Below are 22445 nucleotides of genomic sequence, written 5' to 3' on the forward strand. Positions count from 1 at the left end.
TACCAGTAAGTGTATGTGTCTCTGACCTTTTAGAGGCCCTCTTTGTAAATAAATACATCCAGTGGTGAAAAGAAAACAAGTCTGCTTATATTTTTTCCTGTGATTATGGGTCCCACCAGAAGTAATACAAAAATTCTGTGATCAGTACTGGCGGGGGTAGGGAAGCTTCCCCCAACCCCTCAAAATGCCAGCCATTAAGTAGTATGAGGCCATCTGCTGCAGAGAGAGGGCAGTTCAAGTTGAGTAGGCATTCCTCCTTCCTGGTGGGCTGCGGCTGGAAAAGTCCAAACACCTTTTCCTGGGGTCAGGAAGAGCCATCAGTAGGAAATAACTCTGAATCACTACTCGTGTGGGCTGGATATGAACCAGCCCCCTTAGAACGGCCAATCTGGACAGAACAGCACTGAACTCCGGGGCCCTGCCAGCCTCCCACAGCCAGATTGCTGACACTTTTATTTGCTGGCATTTACAATGTTGCAGCAGCTCAGCCCTGCAAAGGTGGCTGCTTCCAACATAGCACTTAAGCGAGGACTTTTGAGAGGAAAGCAAAAGGATGCATCTCTAGGGTAAGAGGTCTCTACCAGTCCTAATTCACACAAAGGGCAACTGCATGGTCTCAACAGCCGACGCTTGGGTCTGGCGGGTCTCCTAGTGTTTTCTGCTTCACCAACAACGTGATTACTTGTCTCACACACGTATACACTTGTTAAGGTATTTATCGTTATTTTTTCCTACCACTTGCAATGAAGAAAAGCAACTTGCCATGTAAAACCACAGCTGCCTCCTAAGGAAAATGGCCATGTTAAAGGAGGTTGAGCATCTGCTGACGCTGGGGAGGGCCCACTCCCCGGACTGCGCTCTCTGCGCGTAAAGACAGGTGCAGCTCTAGTTTGGAAGCCGGCCTGGAGCAGTAGAGCTCAAGGGTACAGCAAGAGGGACAGAGGGAAGAACTGGGCACTTCCAGCCGCCCTTGTGCAGAGACGTGCAGAGGTGCGGACTGTGGAAAAGCAGAGGTGGAAGAGAGGAAGAGAGGGCTGGCAAGGGAGCCGCAGGCCAGCGCGGCCGCCTGGGGAGCGCACGGGGGAGAAACCCTGAGGGTGGGAGGGACGGCGGGCAGGCCCAACAGGGACGCCTTCGTTTACCGCTCTGCTATAACCTTGGGGCCGGCAAACCGGCAGCGCAAATTCTGCTAAATGCAACAGCCTTGCTTACGTCATGTCACGGAGTTGATCGGGAAAGTTAAAACTTACAGAGACCCGGCGCCTGGGGGGTGCAGGCCAACACTCGGCTTCAGCTCAGCTGGCGATCTGGCCGCGGAAGCTCCGGGCTCCAAGAGATCCAGGCTCCGGGAGATCCAGCCTCGCGAGATCCAGGCCCCGTGAAATCCTCCCTTGCAAGATCCAGCCTCGCGAGATGCAGGCCCCGTGAGATCCAGGCCCCGTGAGATCCAGCCTCGCGAGATCCAGCCTCGCAAGATGCAGGCCCCGTGAGATCCAGGACCACCGGTAGGTTAGTCTCTCAGCCAGGAGTGAGCTTGAGGGTCTCTCCACCCCTCTCCCTCTCCTCCTCCTACTCATGTTCTGTCTCTAAAATAAATAAATCTTAAAACACACACACAACTTACTGAGACCTACATGACTTAAACTCTCTGTAGGTTTTAAGTACAAATTGAATCCTTACAGGGCATCATGAGGTTTAGGTGCTGTTACTACCCTAATGGTTCCCACTTGACGGTTGAGCAGAGACAGAAGTGAACAGGCCAGTAAATGGCAAGGGTGAGATTTGTTGTCCTTTTATGAACCTCACAGTCTTATTTGAAAAGAACAAAACACGAAAAGTCACACTTAAATGTACTCCAAAACCTAAAGAATCCACATCAGTTTCTCAGATGTTTATGTTAACGTGCTTGATGTCACAGTAGTCTTCAACATTTATATTACATTCGGATGAGGGGAAAAATCCAGTTCTGATGCATTATTAACAATACAAAAAAAACGGTATAATTTAAACGCAGATGGGACTGGTGGGGGGGGCTCAGTGGTTGAGTGTCTGCCTTTGGCTCAGGTCATGACCCCCCGGGGTCTTGGTATCAAGTCCTGCATCGAGCTCCCTGCAGGGAGCCTGCTTCTCCCTCTGCCTGTGTCTCTGCCTCTCTCTGTGTCTCTCATGAATAAATAAATAAAATCTTTTAAAACAAATAAATAAAGCGGAAATGTTTGTTTTTTAAAAAAGATACACACGGTACGTTTATACACAGTTCAGATATAATGTGGAGGAATTTTTTTTTTTTTTATGTTTAACACCTTCATTTGATTAACAACAGGAACCCCTCACCCATACCTCTCTACTGTCAATAAGATTTGGTTTGGAATAGACTAGAGCCACACACAAACACATGCAAGAAGTTGGATGGAGCATGATTCCCTCCCACATAACCCAAGCATGCCCTGGGTTCCTTCAAATAAGGAGGAACTTTCTGATATTTTTTTTTTCATTCTGGTGTTAACTGCTCAATGTGATATATTTCTGTGATCTTTATTCTGTCCTTGAGAAGGTGATCAGCTCAAGGAAAATCTAGGAGGAACTTAGACAACGGAGCTCCAGGGCCACATGCTTAACCACTGCACTATACAAAATTAAAGGACAAAAGGAAATTGGAGCTGGAAATGATAAGCCTCTAGAAATAGTCGAAATAACTTAGACAAGGACATTTGAGCCAGTCTTCCCCAGATCTTACTGGGCAGGATGATCATAGCCAATGTCTGAGCTACATACCCTTCCTTTCATGTTGATGCCTTGATTCAACACAAATATGATGAACCTCCTACATGACATTAAGCAATGCATTCGACATGGAAGAAACCTACAAACAAGGCAGCCTGGCTCTTGCTTCCACAGAGTTGACAAATTAAAGGAGAAAAAGTAAGATGGTCATCCTGGCAATCAACAAAATATAAGCTTACTATAAGGGAAGTATAGCATGCTTTAGAATATACAGGAGGGGCTCCTAACCCAGACTTGGAAGGCCAAACAATGCTCCTTGAGAAAAAAAACCTAAACTCAGTCTTAAAAACTTAAAGTTATCCAAGAAGAAAGAAGACAAAGAGAAAGCCAGAGAATAAGCATGTACAAAAACCCACAAGCAAGATAGGCCATAATTTGGTAGAGCTGGAACCATTCAGGAGAAAAATGAAAAGAAATCTATTTGGATATTTAAATTGGATCTGGATCATACACGCCACATAAAGAAGTTACATTTTATAGGGCCCCTGGGTAGTTCAGTCGGTTAAGTGTCCAACTCTTCATTTTGGCTCAAGTCATGATTTCAGGGTTGTGAGATTGAGCCCCTCAGTTTCTGTGCTGGATATGGAGCCTGCTTAAGATGCTCTCTCGCCCTCTGCCCTTCCCCCTGAAAAGAAAAAAAAAAGAAAGAAAGAAGTTACACTTTATCACAAAGCCAATGAAAATGATTATCATGTTTTAGGCAAAAGAAGAATGTGATTCATTCATTCAACAAATATTTATTGAGCACCTACTATATGCCAGGCATTGCTCTGGAAGCTCAAGGTATATAGGTGAACAAATCAAAGATCCAGGCTTTATATGGGGGAAGTGGAGAGGCAGAAAACTAATACTAAATATAACAAGTAAACTATGCAGAATGTTTGAAGAGCATAGGACAATTCAAAATAAAAAAGCAAAGCCAGGGACACCTGGGTGGCTCAGCGGTTGAGCATCTGCCTTTGGCCCAGGGCATGGTCCTAGGGTCTTGGCATCAAGTCCTGCATCGAGCTCCCTGCAGGGAGCCTGCTTCTCCCTCTGCCTGTGTCTCTACCTCTCTCTGTGTCTCTCATGGATAAATAAATAAAATTTTTAAAAAGAAAAAAAAAAAAGCAAAGCCATGCAGGGTAAGATACATTGGAATGGCAGCGGGAGAAGAAAGCATGGCCAGATGCATTTTCAGAGTTGTCAAGAATAAGCCTAACACAGGCAATAGCTAGCAAAAACTTGCAGGATCTTATTGCTACTCTGCTACTCACGATCAACATAAGCAAACAGCTTATTAGATACTCAAAACAAAACTTAGGACTTTTTCATGTTGGCTCAATGTCTACAGATTTGTTTACCTAACTCAGTGTCATTTTCATTCAGAAACATAAAATTACTTTAGACTTTGGAATCTAGACTCTAGAAATTAACCAAAAACCAGAAATAAACTGAAATTTACCCCAAACTAGAAGTATCTTCCTAAGCTGCTAATATCACATGTACCCCTCTTGGATATTTTTAACTACTTGAAACTTTCTAGACCCCTCAAGCCTTATGTTAACCTCTTTTAAAATGCAGCAGATTAAAAATATTTGATTTACATCTATTTTTCCTATGGCCACCCTAAAGACTTGTTTCCCACTGGAAGACAAAAGCAACCATATTTGGTCAATTTGGTTTCTGTCCTCTCTTTTTTTCTCTTCTGAGTTTATAATTGTCAGGAACAGCTGTGTGCATTGCCAATGCCTTCCCCAAAATTAACAGGGCTCTAACATACAAAACATCTATTCTGCTTCTAAATTTGTTTTTAATTATATTACAAGATGGAAAAAGAAATGCCTTAGCTGTTAACACTGGCTCGGTGGGGCCAACAGTAGACATAGAGCAGACACAAGGAAATACTTCAAAAAAATTTTTTTTAGTTTGCCATGATTTAATAGCAGATATTCCTGGCTTTGAGTGAACTCTGCAATATCCCAGTGCGACAGGATAAATGATCGTCTACCACTATTAATTTTAGGTCATAATGTCTGAAATGCCGCTTCAAAAATAAATGCAGTATTTTCACTTTATTTGGTCAGGTAAATACTAAACTATTTTGTCATAATAACTTTACAACACTGTGTTTCACCTTGTCTTGCCTTGACTGCTGAAGGTAATAGGGACCGTTTTATTATGTCCATAAATTGAGTCAATTGACTTATCCTTATATCCTGTTTCCTGAACTTAACGAGAGATTCTGCATCATTAGGAAAACACACCATCCTGCAGCAGGATCAAAAGCAAAGGAAGCCTGATAATAAGTCATTTTGATTTCAGGGAATGTTCACCAGGCAAACTTTCAATATTCTGGCAGAAGTAAAACAAATAACTGGCTTTGCAAAGCATAGTTTGCTCAGAGCTGCACTTATGCTTGGAAACATCCCAGAAGGGTCTACATCCAGGAAAAAAAAAATTACTCCCTCTGAATACAAAGTGGCACTCGTCATGAATCTGTAGATGTAGGTGCTTCAACATATTTACCAAACAGCACAAAATCAAAATACTAAATATTTTTACAAGGAAACTTTTTAAAAGATTTTTAAAGTCACCATTTTTAAATTCAGTCTAACAATCACAATCATATTCTCAGATCTTACTGTGAGATTTAATGGTAGAGCCGAGGTATTCCTTCTGGCTTATGAACTCTTACTAGCTCAGTAAACAGTTGTGTTGTGGCGCTGTCTTAACCAAGACAATGGCCAGGGTGATAAGGTCCTCCGTGCTGCATTCATAGGAGGGTCAGGAACCCAACCCACAAGTACTGATGGTAGTAGAGATGACAAGCAATAACTATTTTAAATGATTATTCTTATAGACTGAACATCTGCACTGCACTGAGCACTCATCATAGATTACGTCCTTTGATCTTCACAACATTTCTATGAGTTAGGTACTATTATTATTACCATCTTATAGATGAATAAACATAATGTACTCAAGTTCACACAACTCTTGGGTGGCATTTGCTTCCGAAGCCTGAGCTTTTGGAATTCAGGGTCCAAATCCTACAGGCTAACATGCAGAGAAGACTCCCCTGCTGGCAGCCACAGGCAGCCACAGAGGCCTGGTAAGAGATAAGCAAAGAACCCACCAGAGCCAAAGACAATGAGCAAGGTTGAGCTGAGCAGGCAAATTTCTGTGTAAGTTAATTTAGTTTGTTAGAGACCATACCCCCAGTCGGTATTTTTTGGACCTGCTACTCTCCTGGGCCTCTTCCACCTGCTGAGACCAACAAGGGGACTCTTCTGCAAGACCCAATGGACTTCATCCTCGTTACATTATAGAATGCCCAGATTCTCCCTCAGATCCCTAGACAAAGGAATTTGAAGATCTTCAGCTTCATAATAACAAACACAACCAGAGTAATTTCTCCCTGAAGTATTGCCCAAAATGCTTATAGGCTGAGGTCCCAATTCAAGACCATTGAGATTGGGCAAACTTCAAGCAGTCCCTCTAGACAACAAGCCAGGAGCAACAATATGGATATTGTTTCAGGCTATAGTTAGTTACATAAGCCAAGTAAATTAGAGAACTGAGTGATTACTAGTGCATTTCATTTATAGTGTAGACCACCGAGATGCATAAGTATTCCCATTTTCTACTATTCAGAAGTAAAAGTAAGATTCATCCAGCATTTTGTTGGAGTCATCAAAAAAATTATAAACCTGGATATGCCTGTAAGGAGTCCAAATATAAATTATTATTAGTTAATGTCTAAGGATAACATGTTCTGGCCTCTGCCAAATTTCCAGCTTCATCTTACTCCATTCCTCCTCACTCACTGCCACATGGAACTACTTTCTGGCTCCACTTCAGGGCTGCACACACACTGTTTTTCCGTCTGGAGTGGTCTTCTTCACTCACACTCATTACCTGCCTAACTCTTACTATCTTCTGAGGTGGAAATAATAGAAAATCGAACTCAACTGGCTCACATGATAAGAACACATCAAAAATCCAAAACTAGGAGTGCTCCACAACTTATTTATCAAGTTAAGAAAGCTAACAAAAAACAAAATTCTTTCCATCTTCTTGCTCTGCCTTTGGTGAGTAGGATTTGCCCTCAAGTGAGTTCCATTCAAGGTCACCAGACATGACAACATTCAGAGGCAGAAAGGGTCACCTCTTCCTTGTAAAGAATAAGGAAACCATTCCCAAAAATCCTCTAGCAGACTTCTCTTTGAGCTCAATAGCCAAAATTGTAACACATGTGCTAACCAATCACATACTCTAACTTAACATATGCCTAAACCAATCAATGGCCAAGCCACTAAGACTATCATTATTAACTTAGATCAACCGAGACCTATATTCTGGGGCCAGATTCCCTGAAGATCATGGCTAAATAGAGGAAGTTGTATACATAAAAATTAAAATGGAAGATGGTAGTCCTCTAAGGAAAGAAGAGGAAAGAAAAACAATCTACAGGGTGTGTTACAAATAACCCTTAGGGTTTGTTACAGATGTCATTTTTTAAAGGAAAGACTTCCCTGAAACCCACCCCACACCCAGACTCACCTCCCCACTACATGCTAGCAAAGAACACTCTATTGGGACACCTGCATGGCAGAGTCAGTTAAACGTCTGACTCTTGGTTTCAGTTCAGGTCATGATCTCTGTGTGTGGGATTGAGCCCCATGTGGGAATCCACACCCAGAGTGAAGTCAGCTTGGGATTCTCTATCCCTCTTCCTCTGCCCCTCCCATTAATGCTTGCTCTCTCTTTCTCTGAAATAAATAAACAAATATTTTTTTAAAACACACTACTTTTGGGATCCCTGGGTGGCGCAGCGGTTTGGCGCCTGCCTTTGGCCCAGGGCGCGATCCTGGAGACCCAGGATCGAATCCCACATCGGGCTCCCGGTGCATGGAGTCTGCTTCTCCCTCTGCCTGTGTCTCTGCCTCTCTCTCTCTCTCTCTGTGACTATCATAAATAAATAAAAATTAAAAAAAAATATTTATTTAAAAAAAAAATAAATAAATAAAACACACTACTTTTTCATCATAGAATTTATCACAATGGTAATTAAATAATTATGTGCATGAATATATATTTAATGTCTTTCTATCCCACTATACTCTCTTGTTTATTGGTCTAGCCACAGCACCTAGCATGATACCTGGCAGAGCTATTTGGTCAAAATAAGGTCTCCTTCCACCACTGGAGTTGTAATGGTATCAAGACTCCTCTTCATCCCGTTCCTTGAAGACATACAGTTTTCACGAGAGCTACTCCATGGACTCTAAGATGTTGACAGCAGTCAGCTGGCCTAGGAGTCTGTCTGCCTCCATGCCTCACTGCCTACAGCACTGTTGGCCAGTGACATGCCCTGTTCCATCTCCCTTATCCATAAAGGCAGCCTATATCAGCCCTTGCCAAGAAAGCAGATGGCCAGGCTGTGTCCAGCTTAATCTCCTAAGGAGATATATTTCCTCTTGCAGCTCACAACCTCCAAGAACAAGTAGCCTGTAAGACAGAAATTTGGCACTGGCTAGTCAAAATTTCTCTAAACCAGTTTCTCTGGTGGCATCAGAGTAAGATGCATAACTATGTTTTATTCCTTCCCTTTGAGAAAACAAGTAAGCTAGAAATACTTGAGTTCTTTGGAGTTAAGCACATTTTGGAAAATTATTTAATCTTGCTGCATCTCCCTTTGCTCATCTTTAAAATGGAGAAAATCATCATTCTTCCATGATGATGCTGTGAGGTACCATGCGATAATGACTATAAAATGTAAGAGATGATAGATTTCATCAGTCTTCTTGCATTGACATTTACCAAAGGAGAGGAGGATGGGCAGATGGGTGAAATTAATGACGGGGATTAAGGAGGGTACTTGTGATGAGCACTGGGTGATGGAATTGTTGAATCACTATATTGTACACCTGAAACTAAAATAACATTGTATGTTAACTTCACTGGAATTAAATTTTTAAAAATAAAAAATTTTAACTGTATGAGGCCACATCCTATGGAAAGTGGTGAGAGGTGGTGTGATGGGCCTCAGAACTACACACTCTTGACTAGAGATAGGACAACAACTTTGATTCTGCCAAGACTGGTTGGCAAGGCCTGGACAGTACTTTCTAAGGAGTTAACGAAGGCTTCTGTGTTCAGAATGACTTGAGAAACTTCACCTTTAGAAATTGAATTAAGAGGAAGTAATTTTAGAAATTAAAATTAAGAGTTAAGAGTCCAAAAGTACCTCCAGGTACAATACTCCAAAGGAACTGTATCTAGCCTAGGAATCATGACCATGAGAACTTCCAGCCACTTTTTTCTGGAAGCTTACAACATCGTTCTATTATCCCATACCTTTCCTTTTAAGGCAACTAGATGCATATCTTCCAAGTCAGCTGGGAGTCAGATGGTTGAGAACACTGTATCTCACCCTATAGCTATCTTCTGGAGAAAAGAATAGCAGGGCAAAAGCAGCTAGTGGCTGCTTTACCAAGAGAGGAAAGCAGCCTGTAGCCCAGAGCCTACACTAAGGAGGGGAGAAAAAAGACATCTCAAGACCACTGGGCCAAAGGACTGTCTATCCTCTCTAAAGGCTTTCAAGACCATTGCTCCCCAATGGTCCTTCCAAACAGTGTCCTTCCAAACAATGTCTTCTGGTGGTGATGCCATACTACCTCAGGCCAATCTTAAGCTGTGTTGGATGAAGAATAAACATTCCTTTTGCAACTGAACTGCTCCTTTCAGCCCATGGATCCTTCACCCCCATGCCCTACAGAGTGCAGTCAACATTGTAAGAGATCACACTCTATGAATGCAGTGATTCTAACCTGATGAGTTCAATAAAAGACATGGTTGGAAGGTGTGCTGCTCTACATTTATGCCATAAATTTAAGAACAAAAAATTTAAAACTACAGGAAAATGATTGTTTGCATTTCCCCCATGTACTCTGGGTAAGACTTGCATTTGTAATCATCAAGAAAACACAGTAAAGTCCCAGTACAGTCTGAGAATCATTGGAAACCAGTATTCAAGGGTGGCAAGGTAAGTGATGCCATATCATGAGTAATGATATTTTATCATTAAAATAAATGGTATTAAGTGACCACTACTGCAAGAAGATGTACACGATTTCAATGCAAAAGTTCTGAAGAACATGTCATTGTAATAACAGTATTGTTACTTATTCATCGCATGGGATGTAAGAAATTCAACCAGGAACAATGCAATTAACAATAAAGAACATGAAGAGATGCCTGGACATGTGCACTGACTAGATGATACACAAATACATAAGTACCTCTTCTATACATTATGTAAATCTTCATTGACAAATTACTTTACTTCACATAGACCTATGAATTTTGTAACACATTTTTATTTTTTTAAGATTTTATTTATTTATTCATGAGAGACACACAGAGAGACGCAGAGATACATGCAGAGGGAGAAGCAAGCTCCCTGTTGGGAGTCTGATGCAGGACTTGATCCCAGGACCCTGGGATCATGACCCCAGCTGAAAACAGATGCTCTACCACTGAGCCACCCAGGTGCCCTTGTAACACATTTTTAATTGAACTGCATAAATAGTTGGAGTCCCACAAAAACACATTTTCCCAAGTCTCTACACACCCTCAAGAAAGCCAGAAGCCTTGTCTCTTGACATCAATTCTCCCCTTTACCATAGAAATAAAATTTTAGCTGGACACATGATCGCATAAAGATATTTCCCAGCCTCTTTTGTTATGAAGTATGACCATTTGACACTTCTGGGTATACCTCTGATAAAGAAATGTGCAGGCACTTCTTTGACCCTTTCTCTGTCCCTGCTGGCTGGAATATAATGAGAACTGTAGCATTCCTACAGCCAGAAATGGAATCCTGGGATTAGGATGATAGTCACACTACCAGCCCCAGTCCTCCTATTTCTAGACTATCCTATGAGACAGAAATAAAATCGTATTTTATTTAAGCCCCTGTATTTTAAGATCCCCTTGAGATACCAATTTACTTAGTTGGGGGCACAGCATGGAGCCTGTGGGAGAATTAATCCAGGGTTCAAGGGACACCTAAGTGACTCAATGGTTGAGCGTCTGCCTTCAGCTCAAAATGTGATCCCAGAGTCCCAGGATCGAGTTCCACATCAAGTTCCCCTCAGGGAGCCTGCTTCACCCTCTGCCTGTGTCTCTGCCTCTCTCTGTGTGTGTCTCTCATGAATAAATAAATAAAATAAATAAATAAAATCTTATTTTAAAAATCCAGGGTTGTTTTACACTTCAGTTTGAAATTCCTATGAAATAGCAAAATGGTGACATCACATAAATAGTTAGATCCACAGTCTGAAGCTATAGAAGAGATCTATGTTAAAGACATAAATTCAAGCCTTGGCAGCATATAGATTTTAATCAGCCTTATTGAGGTACAACTTATAATAAATTGCACCTATTTAATGTACTCAATTTCATGAGTTTTGACTGCTGTATACCACTAAGAAATGATTGCACAATAAAGATACAGAACATTTCCATCACCCCCAAAGTTTTCCCTGTGCTCTTTTACATTCCATCCCTCCCTCTGCCCCCACCTCGGGCAATGCTGATTGGCTTTTTGTCACTATAGATCAGCTTGCACTTTCTAGAATTTTAAATAAATAGAATCATCTAGTACATACTCTTTATGTCAGTCTCCTTTCACTTAGCATAATGCATTTGAGATTCATCCACAGTGTGTGTAGCAGTTTTTCATTCTTCTTTGTTGTTGAGTAGTATTCCATTGTATAGATAACACATTTTGTTTATCCACTTACCTGTTAATGGACTTTTGTTTCCAGTTTTTTGGGCTATTGTGACTGAAGCTGCTATGAACATTTATGTACAAGTCTTTATGTGGACTTGTGTTTTCCATATAGATGGGTTTTTAATCTTTAGAATCTTCTGAATGAAGCTTCTCAAGAATTTGAGAAAATAAGAGAGCCCAAGACCAAGCTCTGAGATATTCTATGTAAAGTCTGGACAGAAGAGAAGTCCCCAAGACAGAGTTGGAAAGAAAGGAGATAAAAGTAGAAGAAAACCAGTTAAATGTGGCATTGTTGAAGGCAAAAGAAAAAGTATCTCAAAATGGCAGTAATTGACAATTCTGATAAATGCTGCTATGAAGTAGGACAGGACGTGCACTAAAAAGTGTCAATTAAATTTGATAACATGAAAGTGATTGACAACCTTAGTAAGAAGAATTTTGGTGAGGAGGTAAGGATAAAAACCAAATGAGAACTGGACAAAGAAAAAAAAAGAACTGGACAAAGAGCAAATAACAAATGAGGAAGTGAAGTAATTATGTATGTACAAGTTGTCTTAGAATCTCAACTATGAAAGAAGCAATTGATGAGAAGGTGAGGCTAAGGGAGAACTCTTTTACGTAGGAGATACAAAAGCACATTTGAGGGGCACCTGGGTGGCTCAGTCAGTTGAGCGTCTGACCCTTAATTTCAGCTGCAGTCATGATATTAGAGTTGTGGAACTGAGCCCCAAATCAGGCTCTACATTGGGAGTGGAGCCTACTTAAGCTTCTCTCTCTCTCTGTCCTTCCCCCATGCGTACGCATGCTCTCTCTCTCTCTCTCCCTCTCTCTCTCCACTGAAAAAAAGAAGAAGCATGTCTGAATAATAATGGGAAAGATTGCATTTGGGAATGGACACAAGGAAGGTGAATGAATGATTGGGTCCACCCAATATAGGAGTTTTATCATAGAATGAGTTGAGCAAGGGGACCAAGGGTATTTATAAGAAAGAGACTGGCATAACCGTGAAATTTAAGCAAATTGGGAAGAAAATAAAGATAGGAGAAGATGGAGAGGTTGGTGGACTAGAAGTCTGGGTGAGGTACTGCTACAGCAGAAGCAGGAAGGAGAGGAGTAGGGGCTGAAGGTAGCCTGCTTGAGTAAGTGGCTTCACAGCAGTGCAGTCTCTGGCAATGAAAGTCTAGAGGAGGACCATAGAAATGAGTGACCTCTTCAGAGTGGAAGAGAAAGTCATTATCAATGTGGAGATCAAGGAAGTGAGGGGCAGGGTGCTCCCTGCACAGGTTGTCCACATAGGTGATGGATGTACCAAAGGCAAAGCCAAGAGCTAAGCTAGGGAAGAATGCCAGGGCCAAACGGGTTCTTCTCTAGGCAAAGATCAGATTCCCTGCTGGGATGAACTGGACTGGAGAGGGGAGAAGTCCAGTGAGGGGTGAGAGGGGGAGTACAAACACACGAATACAGGCTACAGGATGACTACCACAGGTTCCGAGCTTCCTCCCAAAGAGATGACCAGCCATGAATGGCAGGGGGCAGGGCAGGAATCTGGTTTTTGTGGAAACTGTTAATTACTTAGAAAACCATTCTTGTGACATTTATGTCTCAATGAAAGGATACTAGAGAAAATCTATGTTTCTGCTATTTCCAGCAGAAGTTGTTCTTGTAGCCAAAGTACCAGTCCTATGAGATACAGCCACCATTATTTTATATTTATTACTGTACTTAATCTTTTAAGAAAACAGGATTAGCTTTCAGATTAAACACCATGTAAATGTTGCACTGTACTCTAATTAAAATGAATAAGCTAATTAAAACAGAAAAAAAAGTTCAAATAAACCCTTGGGAGTGTAGCATTAAAGAATATACCCTTTGTTAATGCTTTGTGATGGGAATAAAGATTATAGCACATTAGAGATAAATATTAGTTGCATTTTGTTATATTTAAGGTCCCTGGATCATATATCATACGATTAATGGCTAGCTTATATTAATTATGTCTGCAGACCAAAGCAATATTTGACAATATATGATATATAGTATATTATAACATGACTCAATTTTGAATAACACGGTTAGTATAGATTTCAACTCTCATTTTCAAGTTAGATTTCTGGGAATTCTTGCATCTAGTTAGAGCCAACAGAAATGAGCCTTTAAAGGAAAAAACAACAACAGCTTTGTAGAAGTAAAGGCAGAAAAGCATTCACTTGGTCCTGCTTGTTACACTAGGATCCTAAGTGTGTGTAAGGGTTCCACTGGAGCTGTTACTACCAAGTAAGGGAAAGTGCCTGGTAGCTCTCAAAGAGTGTTCAGTCCACACATCATTGCCACTGAAGTTGGGCCACGGTCTGCTGTGTAAATGGGCACTGTGGGGCTCTTTAATGTACAGATTATGGGTACAATAGGCCATTGCTGCTCTACTCTGCATAAACACATTCTTGGGGGAATTTAAATATGTACACAATTGCTCAAACTCAGGAAAATTTCTGAAATGGTTCTTATCGATTAAGTCACATCACTTTAATGAACACTTTCTCCATTGGCAAATGAGTGATTTCTCCACAAAGTCAGAGTTATTACAGTCCACCAAGACTACCTGTCCAAACCCATTTCACAGTTTGTCCTTAATGTGGGTTAAGACACTTAGTAACCCTTCACTTAGTGTGGATTCCTGACAATTCCTGCAACCGTCTCTTTAGATTCAATTTATTTATCAATAGGGGGGGAAGATGGATGGATAGATGGATGGATAGATAGATAACCGACGATAGACAGATAGATAGGTGATGGATAGACAGAGATAGATAGATGAGACAGAGAGAGAAATAGACAGCTAGACAGATTGGGGTAGAGGCGGCCGTGGATATCAACCACTATCTGGTGGTCTCAGAGTCCTCCTCTCTCTATAGAACCATTCATTATTTACAGACAGCCGGCAGTGTCCTACAGAATCCTCCTCCAAGGAGCCAGCTGTATAAATCAGACAAAAGCCACACACGAGGAACTGGTAGGATATCTATCCAAATGCCTCCTGGTCACCACCCAGTCGCTTCAATAACACATAACCCACATCCTTACCCTTGTCCACCTTACAACACCCACTCTTCAAATGAGTGTCCTAACAGTCTATGTGCAGCGTAACCGTCCCTGCCAATATATCACTCACAGTTAAACACACTTTTAACCTATTTACCTAATAAACCTGTGTCATCTCAAACTTACAAAAATACATGGGAGAGGAACATTTGAAAAACCCTTCCCCACTCATACTCAACAATTTTACTGAACCGCAGGGATGCCTGACAACCCGAATTGTGCTCTGCATCCTACACATCACTAAAAAAAGTGTAGGCTTTCATTGGCCCCACCAAAAACAGGGCTGAGCTAAGTTTGTTTTTGCTGCTTGCAGATTTGACTACATATTATTTTTATTGGTAGCATTATTATACCACAGTTTTATAGCCTCTTTTTGCTGAGGAGTAGAAAGAATTTCTTCCTCCCCCTTCAGGATCACTTTTCATTTTCCAGAAAATGGAAGAGAAATAGAAAATAAGGAGAAGAAAAAACAGAGACAATAAAAAGAAACAAAAAGGACAATGGAGAGGACGGAACATTTGGAATAAGTCTTTTTGACCAAGTATAGATGAATTCCCATACTACAGGAAATACATTTAAATCCAATTCTTATTTAGCTACTGGCTAATAAATAATTATTTACCCTGATTTAGTTCTTTTATCCAAAGCAGTTGGCTATTATAAGTATCATTATAATAACATGTATTGAATGCTTACTATGGTGCAAGGTGTTGCTCCAAGGGTTTCACATGTAGTCAGTCAATCTTGATAACAACCTTATGGGGTGGATACTTTATTATCCTCATTTTATAGATAAGGACACTGAGTCACTTCCCCTTGGTCATGTGCCACTAGAAACAGCAGAGCCATTCGTTGTCACTATAGCCTTACAGTAGATAGGAGTACCCCCTTCTTACGGGGGGGGGGGGGGGGGGCCTGAGGCCAGGTGATGAGCCCAAGGCTACAAATAACAGCAGATCTGGTCATAGAAGAACTACAACTGGAACCAGGTCTCTTCACCCAAAATGTGGTGATTTTACTCCAAGAGAGCCCAGTATCTTAGAAAATTTACTTTGATGTACTCTGGTCTAACCCTTTAAAAATGTGTAGGGCCTAGGGAGGCCTGGGTGGCTCAGTCAGTTACGTGTCTTACCTTGGCTCAGGTCATGATTCCAGGGTCCTGAGATCGAGCCCCCAGGTGGGCTCCCTGCTCAGTGGGGAGTCTGCTTCTCCCTTTGCCCCTCTATCCCCCACCCCCTCTCATGCTTTCTCTTTCACTCATGCTCTCTCTCTCTCAAATGAATAAATAAAACCCTTAAAAAATAAAATAAAATAAAAATGTGCAGTGCCTGTATAGATGGTGAGAATTGAGAGCAGTAGCACAGGGCCGGCACGTGGCATAAACAGAACTATCAGTTTCCCAGAATGTCCTATTTACCTTCATCTTGTTTTACAGAACAGAAGCTAGACATGCCTTCTGTTTCTCTGAGATGACTGAGGTGTTGAGAAAGACCACCAAGGATCTTCAGGGACCAGCCCATCGTGAATAGCCATGACCAAACGTCCCCACTGTCACTCTGGCTCTACCAGAGAAAGCTGAATTTAGAGAGAACTGTGGGGGATGGTGGAACCAGGGGGAGGCTGATGAGATGACTGAGTAAATAATTTCACCATTCCAGCCTGGACTACTTGGCTTCACCAAGAAACCCCTGTTCTTAAAAGTCAGGCCAAACTGGCATTGAAAAGGACCCTCTGCACCCTTAAAGCTCCAGTGAGATATGAAATCATAAACAAGTCATTTTGCCTGAGATCCAAAAACATCATCAGGAAAAATAAAATAACATAAAATAAAAATAAAAGCATATTGTCCAATAAATTCACCTGACTATTTCTTATTATCTTAAATTTGTGATTTTAGGGGAGCCCGGGGACTCAGCGGTTTAGTGCCGCCTTCAGCCCAGGGCCTGATCCTGGAGACCTGGGATCAAGCCCCACGTCAGGCTCCCTGCATGGAGCCTGCTTCTCCCTCTGCCTGTGTCTCTGCCTCTCTCTCTCTCTCTCATGAATAAATAAATAAAATCTTTTAAAAAAAATTGTGATTCTGAAAATGATACCCTGAATTACAAGTGAGAAAACTGAGGTAAAGTCTAAAAGATCTATGTAGGGCCACACAAAACCTCAGGGCCAAATACACTATGATATTTTCTTACAACTATGAAAGTTTGTATTAATTAGCCACTTGCTATTTATCGGTTATTTTTTTAAAGGATTTTGCATAATTAAATTTTTCCAACTTAGCTATAAATTATTTTTCTAACAAATATTGTGCACTGGAATATTATACTGTCCTAGAGTTTTTTTTTACCATGCTAATGGTTCTGTAGGTAAGGTTAATGAGATAATCAGTATTATATCGTAAATCCACCCTACATAAAGATTGTTTCATTTTACTGTTCTAATTCCAAAACAATTAATGTCCTGATCATCTTATAAAGTAACTCAAATTTGGAATGATTTGAACTAATGCAATTATTGTAATCAATATAACTATTGGGATGCCATAATAATAAAATAAAATATTTTAAAAGTGCCAGTAATTATTCAGAATTCTGAGTCATATTTATTCTTATCCTCTGAGATCGAGACAGAGAATAAATATGTCAAGGGTTTTCATAAAAAGAATAGCTTTGTAGTATGAGACATTTACAAAATCCATGCTGATTTATGAATCAGCCATTTTTGTTTCTGCCAGAAATGTGTTCAACATCCTGCATTTGGTCATGTTGGATTGTCTACCACTAATAGACTGACTTTATCTGGTTCCTTTATTGCTGGGTCCTTCATAAAGAAAGAAGGCTTTGGGATCCCTGGGTGGCGCAGCGGTTTGGCGCCTGCCTTTGGCCCAGGGCGTGATCCTGGAGACCCGGGATCGAATCCCACGTCGGGCTCCCGGTGCATGGAGCCTGCTTCTCCCTCTGCCTGTGTCTCTGCCTCTCTCTCTCTCTCTGTGACTATCATAAATAAATAAAAATTAAAAAAAAAGAAAGAAAGAAGGCTTTATCTGTGTTAAGAAGGAAAGGGAATTAACTCCATAGATTAAAATTTCTATACCTCTGGCACACAAAGCTTTTCATAAATAAGGCTTCTCATTCTGAAAGGTAAATATATATTTCTTCCTAATATTTTACTGTAAAGAAGCACTTTACAGGAGTTTAAGGAAAAGAAAGGAATAGTTTGCTGAAACGACAGCAAAATGAAATGAACATTTGTTGACATACATATGCAGTTGCTTTCTATTCAGCTATTCTGAAACAAAAGTCTGGAACCCTCTTTACACAAAATGTTAATCCAACAATAAGCCACTATTAGTGATGATACTCACACCTAATATTTTTATTCATTACCCTCAACATTCTGTGAAGCTGAGAGGTTTGATCATACCTGAGCTCCGCACTAGTGGTCAGTGCACCGGGGCCCCCAAACCTGGCATGATGCCTATTTTTGCAAATAAAGTTTTATTGGAACGTGGTCATGTTCGTTCAATTACACTTTACCTATGGCTGTTTTCATGCTGCAGGGGGAGAGTTGATTAGTTGTAACACTGACAGTGTGACCCACAAAATTGACTATTTACTACCTGGCCCTTCCCAGAAAAAAAATGTACTGACCCCTTCTCTACACAACAAATACTCTCAATGTTTCTTCTGCCAGTAACATTCAAGTAATAAATAAGTCAAATATGTTTTGCTACTTCTGCTCGCCTCTGTACCCATTCATTCAACATTTACTGAGTGCCTACTGTGAGCCACATGCAATGACCTCTTTATATGAGATCTCCAATGCATATGCACTAAAATTGAATGCAAGTTCTCTTAGCCATGATATGTAAAGAAAAAAAAACTCTCATTTCAAAGTGAATTTTCAACTCTTTTTAGCCTTTAATATTTGCTCCCTGATCATCTTTTGCCTCAGTTTAAAATGTGGAACCAAATAACTAGATGAAGATTGTGTCACTTTTCTAGGTTCTCACAGAAGAGGCATGTGTCTCTGTCTTGCCAGCACACCCAGCCTCCACATGACCCTCTCCCATCCAACCCTGAAGAAACTCTCACTGAGCACAGATTGAAAAGTTCTGCTCCAGTCCATCTCTTTGTATCTATAAATCAAATACACTACAGAACAATATGTATCCATCCTTATTTTTAAAGGTCTTTAGAACAAAAAACTCCATAGTCTTCCAAAGTAGCTCATGTCAACCAGCAATTTCTCCAATGAGAAAACCCTTTCCCTTGTCTTTTCAGTTTAAACTCATTCACTTCTAGCTATCTTCAGGGAGCTGGCGAGGATCTTCTTGTAGTCAGTCTCAGCTTTGAATAACTTATGCTTCTGGGGATCCCTGGGTGGCGCAGCGGTTTGGCGCCTGCCTTTGGCCCAGGGCGCGATCCTGGAGACCCGGGATCGAGTCCCATGTCGGGCTCCCGGTGCATGGAGCCTGCTTCTCCTTCTGCCTGTGTCTCTGCCTCTCTCTCTCTCTCTCTCTCTCTCTCTCTCTCTCTCTGTGACTATCATAAATAAATAATAAAAAGAAAAAAAATTTAAAAAAAACAACTTATGCTTCTGTGGTGAGCATGTGTAGGGAAGTCAAATCTTTTGGTTTCCTTGAGCTTATAAAAGAAACACTTCCATCATGGGCAAATGTGCTATAAGAACTCATACTGGGGAATTTTGTTCATTCATACAAACTGTCCCACATTAAAATTCCTTGGAAAAATACATTGAACGTCATTTTAAAGACAATAAAGTCACAGGTCTAAAGAGAAGTTGTTCCATAAAGATGTGTGACCATAAAGATGGGTAACAGTTGGTTTCTTGTTGCTCTGCTCTACTCCGTTGGCCAGTGCCTAGGAAACATGAACACTCCTAGCGACAGAAGAAATCAAGGGAAGAGAGCGTGGCTCTCTGAAGCTACAAGACTCAGGTAAGCCACTGTGCCCCAAGTGAATTCACAAACCCCAGGCACTTACTACACAGCAGGACAACAGGTGAAAGGAAATAACTAGATCAATGAAAACTCATCATTGCTCCCAGGAAATAAAACACATCTTTCGAGTCGCTAGTCTTTATACATAAAACAGAGCCTGTTTTCTTATTTCACTTCCACTTAGCTCCAATGTGTCACCCACATTTAAAGAGTCAACTCACTAGTTAGAGAAACAGTAAGATAAATTATTATAATACAGTTAGACCCAGATACTATTCCTTCTGCTACAGACATCAAAAAACTAAAGTGGGCCAAGCACTGGCCTAGATATTAAATGATTTTGAGTGAATGACCACGGCTCTCTACAACCCACTGGAATTATGGAAATGTTCTGAATTCCATCTGAAGTTCTTGGAAAATAGAATACTCTTAAAATAGCACAATTCAACAAAGTAAGCCCAGGAGCAACAGAATTGGAACCTACTCGGTAAATACTGCTGGGCTCTGAAAGAATGGCATCAAGCCACTGAGCCTCACAGAATGTTTTCTCCTCCAAATGGCAAGCCCTTTTAAAGCTATACATCTACTTCAATCCATTCATCCATCAGCAATAAAACTGCTTTGATGGGATTGATTTAATACTTGAGAGAGTCCCGAATTTGATAAATGCATGACAGCTGCTTATTTTGGCCTCTTTTGCAAAGCTGTAGCTAGCATTGTTTGGCCTCTACTGCATAGCCAGCTAGCTCTTACAGTGAAATTCTATTTATTCCCTTTGTTTCGTGTATCAGAACAGGGTAACTGTTACAGAGAGCGGAAAGGAAATGACTCCTGGGGTCCTTTTAGCACAGAGGTTGAGTACTGGGCTGGAAATGGGCAGGACGGCCTAGAGCACAGTCTTTTTGTAGAATGATAAACAACATACAAGAGTCACCATCCACAGAAAGACCCTCCCTTGGTTCTCTTCAACTCCCTTCAAGTCAAGAGAGGCCTCCTACCTTGTTTCTTCCAGCTACCATGCCTACCATTTTTGGAACATTTTTGAGGTTCCTCAAGGTGGCAAACACCTCTCACTCAACCCTACTCCACTGCTCTTCCCCAACCACTTCCTTGAAATTTCTTCCTATAACATCCAGGTCGTTATTTTTCTTGTGTTTCTTTGTAGCAAGTCCAGAACTATCCCTTAGTGGCTTTATTTCATCAATTAGGGATTAAGAGTATCCTTTAGATGAAGTGGCAAGAAAACACATGCATTGTGGAGTGCATCCCACTCAAAGTAGGGAGGTGGAGGGTTCTTTGCTGACAGCATATGCAGTGTGGTGAGCTGATGCTCCTTAGCTGAGAAACTACCGTACAGTTTGCCTTGATAGCTTTTGTTGGCCGAGGGTGCACAATCACACTTGGATAAGGTGAAAATATACATCAATAGTATACTCTAGTAGATTATATACCCATTCATATATTTATATTTATTATACACTTTTATTTGGTTCTACAAATATTAGGAAAATATTTCAGAGGGGCCCTGGGTGGCTCAGTTAATTTAGCATCTGCCCTCCACTCAGGTCATGATCTCAGGGTCTCAGGATCGAGCCCCACATCAGGCTCTCGGATCTGAGGAGAGCCTGCTTCTCCCTCTCCCTCTGTGCTTGCTCTCTCTCTCTCTCTCTCTCAAATAAAAAAAACCTTTTTTAAAAAAAGAAAGAAGAAAATATTTCAGAAACAAATAGTATTATACCAAATCAAGGTGATGTAAAACACCGTAAATGATTCAGATTTTTTTTTTTAAAGATTGTGTTTATTTACTCATGAGAGACGCAGACACAGAGGCAGAGACACAAGCAGAGGAAGAAGCAGGCCCCACGCAGGGAGCCCGATGCGGGACTCGATCCCGGGTCCCGGGTCTCGAGGGTCACGCCCTGGGCCGAAGGCGGCGCTAACCGCTGAGCCACCCGGGCTGCCCGATGCTTCAGATCCTTGAGAAAGGTAGTTGAACTCTTCAGCTCTGCCTCTTAAATTTTCATTGCAAACTTGAAGGCAGTTTCCGAGGTCACTCTTCCCGCATCAGACCTCTTACTCCGCCTGCCGTTATTCAGTTGGAAGCTTCTGGAAAGCAGCTCTCCAGCACAGCCCTGGCTGACGGGGGCGCTCCTTCCGTGGATGGCCCGGGCCACGGCGACAAGGGAGGACGGGGAGGTGGCGGGACAGGGGCAGGAGGCCGGGAGCTGGCCGGGCGCGGAGGCCCCCGCCCCAGGGGAGGGGGGGCTGCGGGGGCGGGGCCGGGGGCGGGGGCGGGGAGCGGGCCCAGCGGAGGCGGGGTCTGCCGGGAGCTCCCTCCGGGCGTCCCGGGTCCTGCACGAGCAGCCGCGCCCAGGGAGCCAGACACCGGGGCCGGCAAGCGACGTCGGTGCGGGCAGGAGCAACCGCGGGGCCCCAGCACAGCCCCCCGGACGGGCCTGGCCGAGGCGGCCAACCCCGTGGCTCGGGGGGACCAAGGGGCCCGGGCCTGGGGGCGGGGACCGGGTGTGGTTCTAGGAGAGGGGAGATGCGCGGGAGAAAAGGAAAGGCAATTCATGGAGAGGGCGGGGCTAAAGAAACCCGGCGGGGCCCTCCCCGCCCCCCACCCCACCCCCACCCCTTGCTCCCGGGTGCGGGGTGCGGCAGGAGTTACCCGCACAGGCCCGGGGCTTAGGGGCAAGGACCCGGTGGGACTCGTCTCTCTGGAGTTTTGACCCAGAAAGCTGGGGGGAAGGGAGGGGGGTGCCAGAGACGCCCCACAAACAGAAGCTGCACCCCGCGATGGGGGGCGCGGCCCCAGCCTGC

General features: G+C 42.3%; 1 long non-coding RNA gene across 1 annotated transcript in view; it reads right to left on the reverse strand.

Moving 5' to 3' along the window:
• Window positions 1-2246: 2246 nt before the first annotated feature.
• Window positions 2247-22445, reverse strand: part of LOC140598110 (uncharacterized) — a 106438-nt gene continuing 86239 nt past the window's right edge. The window contains exon 4 of the long non-coding RNA XR_012000239.1: window positions 2247-3409. This is a non-coding gene — a long non-coding RNA (uncharacterized lncRNA). The remainder of the gene's footprint in view (window positions 3410-22445) is intronic.

This window comes from Vulpes vulpes, chromosome 3, assembly GCF_048418805.1.
Source record: "Vulpes vulpes isolate BD-2025 chromosome 3, VulVul3, whole genome shotgun sequence".
Classification (NCBI taxonomy): domain Eukaryota; kingdom Metazoa; phylum Chordata; class Mammalia; order Carnivora; family Canidae; genus Vulpes; species Vulpes vulpes.